This window comes from Xyrauchen texanus, chromosome 10, assembly GCF_025860055.1.
Source record: "Xyrauchen texanus isolate HMW12.3.18 chromosome 10, RBS_HiC_50CHRs, whole genome shotgun sequence".
In the NCBI taxonomy this organism is placed as follows: Eukaryota; Metazoa; Chordata; class Actinopteri; order Cypriniformes; family Catostomidae; genus Xyrauchen; species Xyrauchen texanus.
The window spans coordinates 36,296,151-36,314,813 of record NC_068285.1 but is presented as its reverse complement, the minus strand read 5'-3'; positions in this window follow the sequence as shown (position 1 = coordinate 36,314,813).

Genomic DNA, 18,663 nt, shown 5'->3' with positions numbered 1-18,663 from the left:
CATGTGGATTGCTTTAATGCTGCATTTATGTACTTTTTGAGCTTGAAAGCTTTGGACCTCCTTGGCATACAGAATTAGGGGTTTCAGTGTATTGTATGACTTCAGAAAACGAGGAATATAGTGTTAATATTTTGATACCTTTATGTATGCCTTTGCATTATTTTTTTTTTAAAGTTTTTCTATAAACTCCTTTTATTGTAATTTCATGCAAAAATGGTGACCAGTACAATTATTCAAAATTCATATGAAGTCATACAAATAAAACATGACTAAATGAAGACAGATATTTCATTTCTGAAAAAATAATCAATTTTGCTAAATAATGTTTTCATGAACATTTGTGTCTTTAATATTTGTAATATTATTTAGTAACTGGCCATGCTTTATTGTGAATATAGTCATGACTGAAGTGATTATAGCTACTATATTCACAATGTAGCACAGCCTCTCGTACCTTACTGTTTAAAAATACCCAAACATATTCTAATACCACATTCATCACTTCTGCTACCCACATTACATATTGTATCTCATGTTCAACCTATGAAACACATTATCACCCAAATACTGTAATAGCAATGAGGCATCTCACTAGCAGGTGTGTGATGGGGAAAAGTCAGTGTGTAGGAAAACAGCGACATGTTTTAGGGTGAGTAAAGCCCAGCCTTCCGCATACAGCCAGAAACAAACAGCTCCAATTAGTCCTAACTGCCTCAGACACCAGAGGGGGAGGGAACGTGTCCCTGGAGGTGCAAGACTCTCTGCCTGTGATTCCCCATGACACCTGTCCCTAACACTCCAAATGAAGCCAAGCTCGAGAGTCCACCTGAAACCTGTTGCCGTGGTAATGGCCCAGTGAGGAGATGTAATTAGATAATAAAGCTGGCTGCAAACTATGCCATGTATTTGATGTCATGTGTCTCCTCCTTGTTAGCAGCCTGACATTTCTGATGTTTTTGCTGCGATGATAGGAATTGTGAGAGTCTACAAAGAAAAACGTTATATGGTTTGCTGCTTAATTACTTGGTAGGGTTTGGTAATTGGCATAGGCGGAAATCGCGGAGGGGTCGGGGGGGTCAGGACCCCACCTATCTGAGGGTTGTCCCCCCCTAAAATATCATTAAAATATGTGTATTGTAAATAATATAATGATATATTCTTAAAATAATTGTTTAAGAAATAAAATAATACAAATGCAAATGGGGCAACAACAAAAAAACCCTTTGTGTCCCCTTCAAAAATTGCTCTTGAGAATTGTTATGTTTATTGTCCCCCCAACATTTTGATGAAATTTTCGCCTCTGGTAATTGGGTAGGGTTTTGTAAATGGTTCCCCCAGTAGGAATGTACATACATATTAATATCAACCTTATGTCCATATATTCTCTTGTTCTTTTAACTTCACTTATTATGTCAACATGATACCAACATTTACCAATTGTTTTTTTTTATATAGTAACTTTAGTCTATCTTGCTATGATACATTGCCATCATATATATATATATATGTCTATATCTAGCAGAACAGGTGTTAAGAACATCGTAGCTGTTACTATATTGTATAGCATGGCTGTAATGGCATATAGACCAATTAGTAACCAGAATGGAAACTATCTGCTTAATAATAACACATTTGAGTGTCCGAGTGCATTTATAAAGACTATGTTTCAATAGTAAGTCCAATCAGTATTGTAATTAGGATTCAACCAATGAGCCATTAAAGTTCACCTCTTACCACTGCCAGGTTTGTTTCAAAGGCCCTCCTGTAGACAACATTATCTTTGATTAATTTCTGTTCATCAGCGGGGATGAGGTTGTTAAAGACAGTGAAGATCTCCTGTGCAGTCTGAGATTAAAGGGTGCAAGTGTGTGTCTGGAATAAGTGAGTAAAGCCCCACAGACATGAATGGAGCACACAAGCTCATCTCTATTTCCTGAACACAGATACAGATCAAACCAGCTCTATCACACCCCCCTTTGATGTTCATTATAAGCCCTTAGTCTAATCATACCACCTAGCTGGATGCAAGCTTCATCCACAGCAAGGAAGAATCCAGAGACACACACAATGAAACCAGACATGCATGTATAAGCATGGAGACTTAGGCACACACAATCTTCCTTGCTCAAACATGCTAGAAATCAATACTAGGCTAAATATTGGACGAGCCACCTGAAAGAACTCTTGAATTTGCACGCACACACTCTTATGCATTACTCACTCAAAAAAGGACACCCTTTTGTTCGAATTGCTCTGCCATGTTTCTCATAGATTTGAGTGGGATCCTGCTTTATGTGTAATAGCACTTGAAAAGGTCAAAGCTGATAGTCCAGCAACCTAATTCTGCCTTTGCCATGCCCGGCTTTAACACAATGCTGCCAGACACATTTGCTACCTGACTCAAGCAGACAAGCACAAACACAGACACATGAGCAGGCCTCATGCAGAGCATCCAAACAAACCCAAATAAACACAGCCATCCACACATGCAAGCTCGGGTTCAACAAGAGACTTAATAATGGACGATAAGAGTATAAGATATTTTGTGAGAACAACCTCCCTTGCAAAAAACAGTTTATTTGTGGCAAACTTGCGGTTGCAGAATTTTGCAGCTCCTCACCAGTCGTAGTGAACCTGCAGCAAACCTTCTGTTAATATCTGCCACTACTGGCAAACAGTTATTGCAACATCTTGTGAAAGTGTTCAATGAAAGAAAACCTGTCCTTTTGGACAAAATGAGTTACCACAGTTAATGTCACAAATCTGTTTATTTGATTACTGATCATGAAATTGTGTGGAATCTTAAATATTTCTTAAATAATGTCATAGCTTTTTCTAAATCACACAGAGGGGTTATCACAAGCAAGCAGCAGCGAGAGAGGAGCATGTTATTTTTATTTATATGAGGTATTTGGCACCTGCATTCCAATCTAAATCTTGATGTAATCCTTCCTCATGATCACACAGTGTGTTTTCATCTGCTGAATGGGAGGATAAACACTATTAAAGTGTGACGAGACTTGCACTGTGTTGCAAACCATCCGCGCATCACGAGCCGATACACTAGTTAGTCCTTTTCAGAAAACCACACCTGTAAAATCTTTAAACTTTATTACCAGGTTTAATTTCTATTTAGAATAGACTAAATTATCCATGTGGGTTAATGTTTTCTCTTTTAGTCGTTTAGTATAATTTTGAGTGTGACTACTTTTTAAGGAGGGTGTACCTGTATGCTGGTTTGGAAATCTCAAGGATTAATAGTGATGTTTTCTTTACTGCTTAACTTGTTGTTCTGAAAGCAAAAAGAAACAAATGAAACAAGGAATGTAAGCTGTCATCCACGCAGCCTAACCGAAGCAAAGCGGGTGCATTATTCGCGCAATTAACCAAAAGCGAAACGCTACCAGCTCGTGAATGCACAAATCTGTTGTGTATACTCATCACATTTGAACTTTTTGTTTATCCTCCCATTCAGCTCATGAAAACACAATGCATGATCGAGAGAAGAATTACATCCAGATGTAGATTGGAATGCAGGTGGGAATCTATATAAATAAAATAGTCTACTTCTCTCTCGCCGTTGCAGGCGTGCCAGTGATTACACCTGCTATAGAGTATCAGCCCATGAATGAGCCTATATTCTGAGCAGTTTTTTTATCTAACAATGCACAACTAATCATTCACATCTGTCAACATTTTCATTTAAGTGAAATGTGTTTATACATTATAGTTAGTTCCGGTCCTCTGATATTGATTTTGCTTCTCAAGGTTGCTGATATTTGGCTGTCAGTATTTGCATTGCTTTGAACACGCGACAAAACAAAACAGTTGATTTAGCCTTGGCTGCTTTCAGAATGGTATTTGTTGTCAGAACAACATTTATCAAAATACCTAAAAAAATCTGAATAACAGAACTGTTTTATAAAAGAGAACTGTTATATAAAAGAAATATTACACTTGCAATTGAGGTAATTAATATCAGCATGGCTGTGATTACAACAGCACTTTTGCTGATGTGATATTTCTTAAATTCTGTGAATTTAGTGAAGCACATTTAGCTTAAGGGATGAAGTTTGTGTGTATAACTGCAGGAGAGGGCGGCAGATGGCATATGGCTCCCCTGGCACACGGTCACATGATGAGGATGCCTGTTCACACTGATGTGAGGGGACAAGCCAATCACACCTGCTGGCACCACGCCTACCCCACACATAGAGCTACAAAAACACAAGGGACGGGCATTGTTGTTTCTCTGTCAGCCTGTGAAACAGACACAATTTACAGCAAAGATACCTTTTACCTCTTGTGGTAGCGGGCCAAAGTTAATGGTAATGATAGCACGTTGACCTGATTAGTGCATTAGTACAGTTGCCTGAGAAGAATCAATAATGTAACCATTGTTCCAACTTTTTGTAGTCCACAGTATATATACATTGTTTGTGTGAAAGTGGGATCCAGAATTATAAGCAGTGAAAGGTGAAAGTTCAATCTGATAAAAGATGGTTTTGTGTTGGCTCACAAAACAAAAAACAAACAAACAAAGAAACAAAATGAAACAAAACAAAAACAATAATAAAACAAAAACCTGTGTTGCAGCAGAAAATCAACCACAAAAGTAGCATAGTAAAATTTCAATATATATAAAATAAGCAATATAGTTCACAGTAAGACATTATACAATGAAATACAGAATATAATGTGCAGATGGGTTCAATACATTACAGAAAAAGTACTACATAATAACATAGATCTGACATCGACATGTTCTAGAATCAGATTAGATACTTTTTTAAAGAATTTCTCTGCTTTTGAATGCATATACTCTGTCAAAACTATCATCTGATTTTTAAACTCACAATCAACTTATAGCTACTGTATATTCCTAACAACTGAACTGCCTCAAGAGATCTCTCAAACTACACATAACACTCAATCTACCACTGAATAATACTTCAGGATTAGAAATGCAGTAAAACAATGTTACAGGACAAAACATAAGAGAAAATTGCTTGCTAACAATCGGTATGCAAGTAAGTTAAAAATAATCAAGCAAGCTTTTCTAGATTAAATAATACTCCATTTTCAGTTACACTAACATCATACTCCGAAACAATTAGCATTATTTACAGCCATATGGTTTATTATCTCCTGGGTCAGCATATGGAGAGCATAATGGGGGAAGCTTCAACACAAATTTAAACAAAAACAGCTCGTCTTTCCCTCACTGTCTGTCTGCCAAACCCAAGCTGCTAGAGGGGATAACGCTTCTGTGCTACACATGACGCAATTATCAACATCACTATTGAAAATTTTGAATCATTTCATATCTTGTTCTAGGATTAAATCCATACAACTTACATGTAATTATATATAATCTACATGAATTTAATACACTGTTTTATATATACAGTATACTGTGTACATTCTACATACAGTAAGGTATATTGTATCAAAGTCTTTCTAGCAAGTCAGTCCACTCTTAGCCATCTTTGGAACGCTCTCAGGAAAATATTTCCAGTCATGCCAGTGCAGCTCCTATCAACTTGAATGGAGAAAGACCAAAATCTCAAATACGGTTGGTCGAGATTACAATCAAAGAAATAAATATCAAATCAGCAGTAAAATCGGACAATACTGGTATCATAAATCTGACAAAAATGGTATCATAAATTGCGATCCTTTACCTCATATTACACTAAAAAACGCAATTTTCCCAGTTTGTATAGCTAATGAGCATGTGTGTTCTAGAGTTGATTGAGAGGTGATGGCTGTATCTAAAAGGTGATTGGCTCTTTTAACTGCCTTTCTACATCTGTTGATTGTTGGGCACTCAGAGCTGCTTGGTTGAGTGTTCCAATTTCTCCCATTAATTTTAATAGAAGTGGCCCGTATCTGCAAAATAATCTCTGATTGTATATATTTATAAACACCGATCAGCCACAACATTAAAACCACCTGCTTAATATCATGTAGGTCCCCCTCATACACATTATCCTGCTGAAATAGGCCACTGCCATCAGGGAATACTGTTGCCATGAAGGGGCGTATGTGGTCTGCAACAATCTTTAGGTACAGTAGGTGGTACGTAGCAAAGTAACATCCACATGAATGCCAGGACCCAATGTTTCCCAGCAAAACATTGCCCAGAGCATCACACTGCCTCCGCTGGCCTGCCTTCTTCCCATTGTGTATCCTGCTGCCATCTCTTCCCCAGATAAATGAGGCACACGCAGCCAGCCATCCATATGATCTAAAATAAAACATGATTCATCAAACCAGGCCATCTTCTTCCATTGCTCCATGGTCCAGTTCTGATGCTCACGTGCCAATTGTAGGCACTTTCGGCGGTGGACGGGGGTCAGCATGGGCACTCTGACCGGTCTGCAGCTACGCAGCCCCATATGCATTAAGCTGCAATGCACTGTGTGTTCTGACACCTTTCTATCATGGCCAGCATTAAGATTCTCAGCAGTTTGTGCTACAGTAGCTCTTCTGTAGGGTTTGGACCAGACAGGCAAGCCTTTGCTCCCCACGTGCATAAATGAGCCTTGGACACACATGACCCTGTCACCGGTTCACCGATTGACCTTCCTTGGACCACTTTTGGTAAGTACTAACCACTGCATAATGGGAACACCCCACAAGACCTGCCGTTTTGGAGGTGCCCTGACCCAGTCGTCTATCCATTATAATTTGGCCCTTGTTAAAGTCACCCAGATCCTTATGCTTGCCCATTTCTCCTGCTTCCAACACATGAAATTTAAGAACTGACTGTTCACTTGTCACCTAATATATCCCACCCCTTGACAGGTGCCATTGTAACAAGATAATCAATTTTATTCACTTCACCCATCAGTGGTTTTAATGTTGTGGCTGATAAGTAGTGAGTCTTTCCCTCACTGTCTGCCTGCCAAACCCAAGCTGCTAGAGGGGATAACGCTTCTGTGCTACACATGACGCAATTATATACATCACTATTGAAAATTTTGAATCATTTCATATCTTGTTCTAGGAATAAATCCATATAAATGATATATAATTATATACCATCTACATGGATTTAATACACTGTTTTATATATACAGTATACCATGTACATACTACATACAGTACTGTATTATGTATCAATGTCTTTCTAGCAAGTCAGTCCACTGTCAGCCATCTTTGGAACGCTCTCGGGAAACTATTTCCAGTCATGCCAGTGCAGCTCCTATCTATTAGAATAGATATATTGTATTCTGAATATTCATCAGAATATTCGTTATGACAGTTGTATATACTGTACAAAAAACAGTTACGTTTCAGATGCTGTCAATACATTGACATTATGTCTATGGAAATGTCCACAAATATCTGTGTTCACAAGCCACTTATCTTTCCTGAATTTTGAACAAATGAGGATGTAAACAGATAGCATTGAGCATTTAATGATATAGCTAAACTGACATTAATCTTATACTGTCACCCTGACAGACAGAAGTAACAATTTTCCACAATTCATTACACCACACGAGAGCCCATATATGTCAACACAATGAGCGGTTGCATCTCAGGGAAACATACACAGGCTGAACTATGTAAAGAAAGAGGGAGGGGGGTCTGAAGTATATACTGTATGTAGTCATCATATATGGAGGTAAATTAACTGCATAACTGTCAGGCTGCCATACAGCACAGCACCATGGGGAGAGCAAGGCACAGTAATGGTAGAAAAATTACCCCTCGGACATGGAGGCATTGTTTTGAAGCATGGTCTAGCGAGATGAGAAATAATACAGGTGGACAGAAATAATGGAATGAAAAAGCTAGAGACAGGTTTAAAGCACAAGAAAGGCAAAAGTGATGAAAATGCTTCATGAACGGGTAGCAGCGCAAGAGATCAGATCAAGATGTAGTTTCATGTCGTCCAGTCTCTTCTAATCACTGTCCAGGATACAGTACATACTGTCATTTACTCACCCTCATGTCTTTTGAAACCTTCCTTTCTTCTATGAAACAAAGAGTATGTTTATAGCAGAATGCCCTGCTGTTTTATATATATATATATATATATATATATATATATATATATATATATATATATTAGGCATGTAACAATGCACAAATTTCATGATACGATTCAATACGATTCATAGCCTCACGATACGATGCAATATGATACAAGCACCCACAAATGTTTCGCTCAAACTTATTCAATGATTTGACATAAATGTCTTTTAAATCATAAATGCCACAAAAGTGACTGACATTGGCAACAAAATGCAGAGTATAAGTAACTTAACAACAGCACTCCATTTTATTTGATTGTGGAGAAAAACTAATATGAACTATTATAGCACTTTTGTATAGCACTTTTCACAATATAACATGTGCACAAGTGTTGTTCTCAAAGCTGTTTACGTTTCGAAGTCAAAAGAAGATAATTATAAGTCTCATGTAATCATGTTTTCTTATTTATATATTAATTTCATGGTGCTATTTATCTTTTGTTAGAGCTGGAAAACTAGGGATGATGATTGATTTAAAAGACATTTATGTCAAATCCTTGAATAAGTTTGAGCGAAACATTTGTGGGTGCTTGTATCGTGAGGCTATGAATCGTATTGAACCGTATCATGAAATTTGTGCATCGTTACATGCCTAATATATATATATATATATATATATATATATATATATATATATATATATATGTGAATCGAAACATAAACAAATAGACATATAAACATAATAGAATGTCACAGATCACACATCTTTCGATGACAAAACATTAGATCATTTAACCTCAAAACCTCACAAATGTTTATATTCAGATGAAATATCAAGATTAAGAGGAGCACACACTTTCAATAAAGGTGTTTAAATGAGATTTAGTGCCATCTGTGATCAAGACAAAAGTTTATTTTTTTCTGGGGGGGGGGGTCATTTTACCCCAGTGGGTGTCATCCCTATCTTACCCTACTTTTGAGAAAGAAATATTTGAAAATAAGAAATACTGGATTAACTGCACTCAGCACCTTGTTACCAAACAATTAAAATTTATTTGAACAGATTCTTGTAAAAGGTTTTTTTTTAATTAGGAGATTTTATTTTTTACAACAAAACTCTTAACTATTAAGAGTTAAAAAAAGCGTCTTGAGCCGCTGCGGACTCCAAAGAAGAAGACGACGGTCGAGTTGTGACATTCGACGAGAGTGTAGATCACCTTGGCGGCTGATGTATGCAACCGTCACTGTGTTTTCCGTCCGGATCAACACATGCTTGCCCCGGATCAACTGCAATAGCCTCCTCAGGGCAAGTAGTACTGCCAGCAACTCAAGGCAGTTGACGTGCCAACGCAATCGCGGGCAGGTCCAAGGGGCGATGACTGAGTGCCCATTGCACGTGGTGCTCCAGCCACGCTGGGAGGCATCTGTCATAATCCTGATGTGCCTGGGGACCTGGCCTAGGGGAGCTCCTGCCCGTAGGAAAGCTAGGTCTGACCAGGGGTTAAATAGAGGGTGACAAGCCTGCATGACGAGGACGCTGTGTGTGCCAATGGCGCCATGCTCGTCTCTCGACTCGGGCCTGTAGCCAGTGTTGAAATGGTCTCATATGCATCAACCCAAGAGGCGTAACCGTCTCTAAGTATGCCATAAGCCCAGAAGCCTCTGAAAGGATTTCAGTGGGACCAACGTGTTCTTTCTGAACATATTCAGACAGTCCAGCACTGACTGCGCTTGCTCGTTGGTGAGGCGCGCCGTCATTGAGACCAAGTCTACTTCATACCAAGAAAAGAGATGCTCTGAACCGGGGCGACCTTGCTCTTTTCCCAGTTGACCCGAAGCCCCAAGTGGCTGAGGTGCCTGAGCACCAGCTCCCTGTGCACACACAACATGTCCCGAAAGTGAGCTAGGATTAGCAGGGCAAGGGCTGCCTCTGCGACTTTCGTAAAGGAGCGAGGGGTCAAGGACAGGCCGAAGGGAGGGACTTTGTATTGATATGCCTGACCCTCGAAGGCAAACCGGCGAAAGGGTCTGTGTCGAGGAAGAATCAAGACATCAAGTCAAGTCAAGTGGTTTTTATTGTCGTTTCAACCATATACAGTTAGTACAGTACACAGCAAAACGAGACAACGTTCCTTCAGGACCATGGTGCTACATAAAAACAACAAAGGACCAACATAGGACCACATGAGACTACACAACGAAATAAAATACCTATATAAACTACCTATATATACCTATATAAAGTGCACGTGCAAACATGTGCAAAAAGTACAGGACAGTACAACAAATTACTGACAATGAACAGGACAATAGACAGTGCAGCGCCGACCAGTACTCAGTAGTGCAAAAAGATGACAGTTTCTAAAAATGTAAACATAACATACTATGAGATAATGTTCTATGCACATAGCAGTTATTGAGGTAGCAGACAGTTATAAAGTGACAGTAATTAAAGTGCAACTCAGGACACGTGTGTGTCAAACCAGTCTCTGAGTATTGAGGAGTCTGATGGCTTGGGGAAGAAGCTGTTACACAGTCTGGCCGTGAGGGCCCGAATGCTTCGGTACCTCTTGCCAGACGGGAGGAGGGTAAAGAGTTTGTGTGAGGGGTGTGTGGGGTCGTCCACAATGCTGGTTGCTTTGCGGATACAGTGTTTTTTGTAAATGTCTTTGATGGAGGGAAGAGAGACCCCAATGATCTTCTCAGCTGTCCTCACTATCCTCTGCAGGGCTTTGCGGTCCGAAACGGTGCAAGTCCCAAACCAGGCAGTGATGCAGCTGCTCAGGATGCTCTCAATAGTCCCTCTATAGAATGCAGTGAGGATGGGGGTTGGGAGATGTGCTTTCCTCAGCCTTCGAAGAAAGTAGAGACGCTGCTGGGCTTTCTTGGTGAGTCACCGGAGTGAACAGCAGTGGACTGAGCACACAGCCCTGGGGGGCCCCAGTGCTCAGTGTGGTGGTGGTGGAGATGCTGTTCCCGATCCGGACTGACTGAGGTCTCCCAGTCAGGAAGTCCAGGATCCAGTTGCAGAGGGAGGTGTCCAGGCCCAGCAGGTTCAGCTTTCCAATTAGGTGCTGGGGAATGATTGTGTTGAATGCTGAGCTGAAATCTATGAACAGCATTCGAACGTATGAGTCCTTATTGTCTAGGTGGGTGAGGGCCAGATGGAGGGTTGTGGTGATGGCATCGTCCGTTGAACGGTTTGAACGATACGCAAACTGCAGTGGGTCTAGTGAGGGGGGCAGCTGGGTCTTAATCTGCCTCATGACGAGCCTCTCGAAGCACTTCATGATGATGGGTGTAAGTGCGACGGGACGGTAGTTGTTGAGGCAGGACACTGAAGACTTCTTTGGCATGGGGATGATGGTGGTGGCCTTGAAGCACGTTGGAACAATGGCGCTGCTCAGAGAGATGTTGAAGATGGAAGTACGCGTCCATCAGGTTTACAGCCGCGAACCAATCCTGATGCCAGACGCTCGCTAAAATGCGTTTCTGCGTGAGAATCTCAGTGGGAGTCTGTGCAGAGCCCGGTTCAGGTCTAGGATTGGCCGCAACCTGCCGCCTTTTTTTAAAAAATTTTAGGTACGATGAAGTAGAGGTTGTAAAACCCCTTTTTCACCTTGGCTGGAGGGACAGGCTCCATCGCGTCCTTTCGTAGAAGGGGGGCGATCTCCGCACACAAGGCAGCGCCGTTCTCGCCTCTCACCGCAGTGGAGCGGATGCCGTGGAACCTGGGCGGGGGCCTGGCGAACTTAATCACGTAGCCGAGTCGGACGGTCCTGATTAACCAACGCGAAGGTTTGGGGAGCGCGAGCCACACCCTCAAGCTCCGTGCGAGAGAGACCAAGGGAACTACAGCATCGGACGTACCAGCGGGCAGGGCCTCGCGATGGGGCGAAGCCCGAGGTGCTGAGTCTAGGGACATCCAAGCACATACCTGGCTCCTTGTGACCGCTCCCGGAACAGCCTAGGACGGGGGAGGAATGTGTTGAATGGTCCCCATCTGCCTTTTAACCACTGAGGATTGCTGGCATAAATTAATAATACAAACAATTTATGGTCTGTAATCATAGTCCCATTTGATCTTACAATATGTACAGTATGTCAGGATTAGACAGTTTCTTGCTGGCATGATGTACAGTATACAACTAAAACTTGATGTTAAATATATATTTAAATTAATAGGTTTGATTAACTGTTCTTTTAATTAGTAAAATGGGTAACATTTCACACACACTCTATTAAATAAACGAATACATACCTAACCTTATACATAATACACTGTAAAGCATTGTATAGCTAAGTTGTGTAGTAATGTTCACATTATTATTTTATACTACAATATGCATAAGAATCAATGGTTATTTGTTTTTATTTGTGTACTATAATGTACTTTACTGTGTATAGTGAAATAGTTTTCCTATTAAGAACTATAAATTTAGATGATTCGATATCACGAGTGAAAAAAATCACCACTTACAATAAAACGGAGGAAGAAAAATGGCATTTCATACAATTATGGGACAACTTATGCTCCATCTACAAAGACAACTTATGCTCCATCTACAAAGAGCATAAAAAACTAGCACGTGTGCAGTGACACAAAGATCAACAGCAAAAGTAGATTTAAAATAAATGACTCATGAGAGTCATTTGTTTGGAAATCAGACTAAACTGGTTGCACTGTATGTTTTGCACTGTAGATTCAAGAGCCATTTGTTCACTATCTCTTTAACATTCAAATATGCAAGCAAGTGCATGAGTTGCTAAGATATTTGCTAAGATATACTAAGATATATTATGTATCTAAGATACTTTATCTTGCCCAGGCAGAAAATAGCAGTCAGAGCACGGGTGGACTGAATTTCTGCTCTAGTGGATGACTTTATCAACTCAGCATCTCAAAGGACGGATCTGGTTAATACACATAAGAAAGATGGAGATATCACAGTCACATTTCATCTTGCATCCGTTATTCTAATGCTTTGCTAAAGCCAGTGGGCCTTGCTGACCCCAGGCAACATCACAAAATCAAACACAGACACACATAATGCATGGCATCTCCCCTTTTATTTGGCCACAACATTGCATTCAGAGAAGCCAATTCAGCCCCATCCACTGTCATTTAGCTTGGTTCCATAAACAGAAATGAGCATTTCCTCTCTCCTACACTACAGAGAATGAATGTAGACATGAAGTGATAGATTCATTTATCCACCTAATGGAGAGAGACACTGTTGTGTAGTGTTATTGCCTCTACGCTTTTTGTACTAACGAACTGGACTTCCACACACATGGTAGCACACTAAAGATGCCCAACAATGTCAAATGTTTCACAAGAAAGAAAACGATAACATAAAACTCTTGAGTCATTGGTTTTTACTGCTTCACAAGAAGAAAAGAGACAAAGGTGAACTTTGGAGTCTTGGTTTGTAGCAGGTTGTTATTTAAGTTTAAATAGCCATGGAGTGTGGAAGCAAAACAACTGCTGCAACAAATACAAAAGGGGTAGTGAGAAAAATACAATTTCCTTTTCAAGGTGTGCAAAGAATATAGCTAGTATTTTAAGCTTCTCAGTGGTCTCCAAACATATATTAACCTGACATTTTGACACAGGATCCCAGGGCTTCTTGTCTAAATGGACATCCATTTGATCAAATGCCAGAAAGGAGATGCCTGAAATAGTAATGTGCCGATTAGACTTCGCCTTTGCCCTGAACACTGATAAAGGTCAATGACTGTGGTGCATTTGTGTTCAAGTCAGTCACTGATTTTCAAATATATAAACATTGAGCACTTAAACAGATGATAGCGATTTGTCCAGGCATCTCGCAGCAGTCATTATGTGTACAATGCAGACACCACAATATATATTGCTGTGCTCATGTACTGTGGTATTTGATTTTGATAAATAAAGCACATATGGCACACTATTGGTATTAACCAGCCAATTTGTAGGTATAGTATTTAACAGCCCAAAACTTTTAAATACTATACCTACAAATTGGCTAAAATACACACAAATAAATTACTCAAAAACAAATCTGACAAAGCAAGAAATCTGTGTTTACGAGATTTTAAATAACCATGCTATTCTCTGCTCTTGACACAACCATGCAGAGGCATGCACACATTGGATAAGCCATTTAGAACGCTGGTTAAAGGGTTAGTTCACCCAAAAGGAAAATTCTCTCATCAATAACTCACCCTCATTCCATTTAAGATGTGTTTGCCTTTTAGAACAACAACAAAAAGTTATATTTTGGTCTGTTCTCACCCAAAACAAGCTGTATGTGGTTTTACTTTACAAAACTTTACTGTACAACAATCCCCCACACACACACACTTTTATTATACTCTAAGCTAAAATAATCAGATCCCTCCAAAACTTAAAGCACACATTTCATCAACAAGCTATATGATTTCATGTCTTTAGCAAAACAGTGTGGAATGTGTTAAACAAAATAACTTACAAAAACTAAGGGTACAAAATTTTGTTCAGGTCCCTAACCCTATGTATGAACCAGGCACTGTTCTACACGGGTGCTTAAATGAACAACGTTGATGCTTTATTGTGACTTCACTTTAACTTCTTGAGCACCCCCACTAAATTCAGAAGCACCCTCAGAAATTTTGATACCGAACTGTGCCTGTTAGGAACATAGCAAATTCTTGCCTCAGCAATTACCACTAATTATAAAAACACACAAACATTGAGACAGAACTAGTCATGTTCTAGTCCATTATGAAGTTGCTTTTAACTTCAAGGTCACATGGTCTCCTTTTACATCATTGTTCTTGTGCTGTTTGACCTTGTGGAGTGGTGTCTGTGGTGGGATGGGGTGAGAGAAGCCAGTAGTGCTCCCTGGTGTGCTCTTTAATTAAAGGCCACCATTAACAGGATTATTCACTGTAGGTGCTCAGCATCACTCTCTTACACCGTATGGACCTTATTTGGTTCAGCTGCAAAGGTCTACCTGAACACAGCATCTTCAGCCATGCGTAGACATGGAATGTGATCTGCTAAGAGAACGAGAGAGGGAGGGAGAGAGAGAGAGAGAGAGAGAGAGAGAGAGAGAGAGAGTGTGAACTTTGGACAATAAAGCAGATGGAAAGATGCAGAGAAAAAAGAGCTGGAGTGATGGCCTATGACGGAAAAAGCAAGAGACAGGAGGATGAGTGAAACAAGAGGAGAATGAGAAGGTCAGTAGAGAGGAGAGGAGAGAGACAGAGAGGAGGGAGGCAGTGAGTGATGGAGCAGGCGAGCGAGCAGTGGAGCAGGGCCAGATTGCATCCTATTGCATCAGTCCAGAGTAACGAGGTAGGAAGATGCTGGGCTTAGGTGCACAAATAGATTTCTGCACTGGCCTTGTGTAGGGGAGGAGGAAGCGGATGAAGATGCATCTTTTTTCCTGTGACGTCAAGAGATTCCTGTGACGTCTTAATGTTTCAACTCCACAACAACCCCCAGCATTCGTTCACTCATTAGGTTTTACCCATCAGCAGGTCTCAGACGCAAGACAAATTAATTGATAAATAGAGAGAGGAAAAAGACACTCAAAGAAAAGCAAATAATTTCTGCCTCCCTGCACTTTGTAAATAGGACCATCATACCTGTCAAAGACAAGTACAGATATGTTGTTGGAAAAAATAGACATAGGAGCCAAAGTTTAAAGCATCAGGGAGGGGCAGTGGAATTGTTTTGCAGTGAGGTTGAGCTTAATGCATGTTTGTTGGTGCTAAAAGGAATAGTTTACCAAAACATTAGTAATAAGTCATTATTTAATCCTCTGAAGACATGCACACGTTTCATTTTTGAAAGAAATGTGTTTCTATTCACCAAGTGTAGGATTGAAAATGAAAAATGAAGATATTCATTCCTGTATTACAACACTTATTCCTTTGAGAAAACAAACCACCTCTTGCATTCCAAGACATACAAAAAGTGATATATCAGCCTGTTGGCTGAGGTGTATGTGTATTGTACGATGGCCATGAAGTGCAAAACAAATCTAAAAACAGAATGGCAAATCCAAAGACAAAATAACAATTCAGAAACACATCAACAAATCATAAAACTCAACGGCAAATCAGAAAACAAAAGAGTATATCAGAAAACACAACAGCAATTCAGAAAACACAATGGCAAGACAGAAAACACAACAGCAATTCAGTCGAAATGGAAAAGGTAGGTAACATAGCTTCTCACATGATTGGCTATTCGAATGAGACCTAGACCTTTCTTCAGGATTGGTTCACTGATCATATCAATATCCATGACAAAAGGTCACTGACTGAAAAACGTCTCTGGTTACACATGTAACCTTGGTTCCCTGAGATGAAGGGAATGAGACTTTACTGTAAGCACTATGGGGAAGTGTCCTTACATGGCCTTGTTGAAACCCTTATACAATCATTCCAATCTTCTGATTGGCAATGGAGTCTGAGCTCTGCCCTTTTAGGTGCGCATTAGGCCTATACTAGCGGCCGCTCAGTCACCATTTCTTCAGAATTTTCTGACTGATGGACAAGAGTGAATCACTTATATTATAAAACTCTGAAGTAGTAGTGCAACCAGCTTTCATGATGTCTTGTTCCCTTCATCTCGGGGAACCGAGGATACATGTGTAACCAGAGATGTTCCCTTTCAATTCAGTTCACTCGACATTGCTGTAAGCACTACGGGGAACAATATCTCATCATGCCGCACTATGTGACATTACACTCCCAGAGTTATAACACTAAATAAATATATTCAGAGTCACAGGCCACAGACCGATGACTTATAAGTCATATTAAAGTGAATATGAAAGTCAAACATTGCAGATGTCAGATGGAAACTAATGAAGTCTGGAATCTATATAAACCAAATAAATATACATAGTATGGATTATTAACCCTCTCACAACAAGGTTTTATTTCTTATGGGAGTGCTTATGACATAAAAAGAAGCAGTTCAGCAGCATATAATTAGGTGGCTGTGTTGATTATAGTCGGTAGCCCACCCATAATAAGGGCTTGGGCTCATCTGCTTTTTTCGTGACAAAAATGATCCAAGATGGCGGCGCGGTAGCACGCAGTGGCCACTCCGGATCCAATATGGTGCTATTTTTGGCACTTAGCCCGACTTTTACGGCACATGAACATCGGAGCAACCTGTCTACCATCGCCAGACACTGTTAAAATATAAGATTCATGCAACAACCAAGCTGTATGATGATCTTTAGGAGTTGCTACACGTACTTGGCTTGCTGCGGAGACCAGGCCTCCAGTCCTAGGCGTCACCTGATGCCAGTGCATAGGGGAGGGGACGTCGTAAGCGGTGAGCGAGGAAGCGAATGCGCAGTAAGAAGGCGGGGGTTTATGCTAGGCTAAAAACGAACCCTGGCCGGCTCTCCCGTCTATCCTGCTCTCAAATGTTTGCTCCCTGGACAATAGACTGGACAACATCCGACTCCAGCAGACTACGCAGCATGAGTTTAGAGACTGCTGCGTCTTTGTTTTCACAGAGACGTGGCTCAGCGACAGAGTCCCGGATGCCGCCATTCAGCTAGTTGGAGGCTTGTGTGTTTACATCAACACGGAATGGTGCAATAACTCTATGCTAGTCTCTAGTTACCGCTCATCACTGCTGGAGCTTGTGACTGTTAGATGCAGACCTTTTTATTTGCCATGGGAATTCATTCCCCCCAGCGCTAACGCCAAGGAAGCGTTCTGTGAACTGTATGGGGCTATGAGCGAACTGCAGAACACTCACCCTGATGGACTGTTTATTGTCCCATTTAAGACAGTGCTCCCTAAATTCCATCAGTATGGGGACTTTGCAACAAGAGGGGTGAACACGCTTGATCTTGTTTACACAAATGGCTCCTCTGTGGAGATCGTCAAAAGCACCAAATTCCTTGGTGAACCAGGAGAACCTCACCTGGTCCCTCAACACCAGCTCTATTACCAAGAAAGCCCAGCAGCATCTTTACTTTCTTCGAAGGCTGAGGAAAGCACATCTCCCACCTCCCATCCTCACTACATTCTATAGAGGGACTATTGAGAGCATCCTGAGCAGCTGCATCACTGCCTGGTTTGGGACTTGCACCGTTTTGGAACGCAAAGCCCTGCAGAGGATAGTGAGGACAGCTGAGAAGGTCATTGGGGTCTCTCTTCCCTCCATCAAAGACATTTACAAAAAACACTGCATACGCAAAGCAACCAGCATTGTGGATGACCCCACACACCCCTCACACAAACTCTTCACCCTCCTGCCATCTGGCAAGAGGTACCGAAGCATTCGGGCCCTCGCAGCCAGACTGTGTAACAGCTTCTTCCCCAAATCCATCAGACTCCTCAATATTCACAGACTGGTCTGACACACACACACACATGTCCTGAGTTGCACTTTAATTTTTTTTTCACTTTACAACTGGCTGCTACCTCAATACCTGCTATGTGCATAGAACACTATCTCATAGTATGTTATGTTTACATTTTGTATTTTTAGAAACTGTCATCTTTTTGCACTCTGGTCGGCACTGCACTGTCTCTCACTGTGCCTATTGTGATGGAAAGGAGGAGGCGAGAACCGGCTTAACAATCTAAATAATAGTTTTAATGATAAACTTAACAGACAAAAACACATGACGGACATGTCTCCCACACAATCCTCCACAGTCTGCCTTTA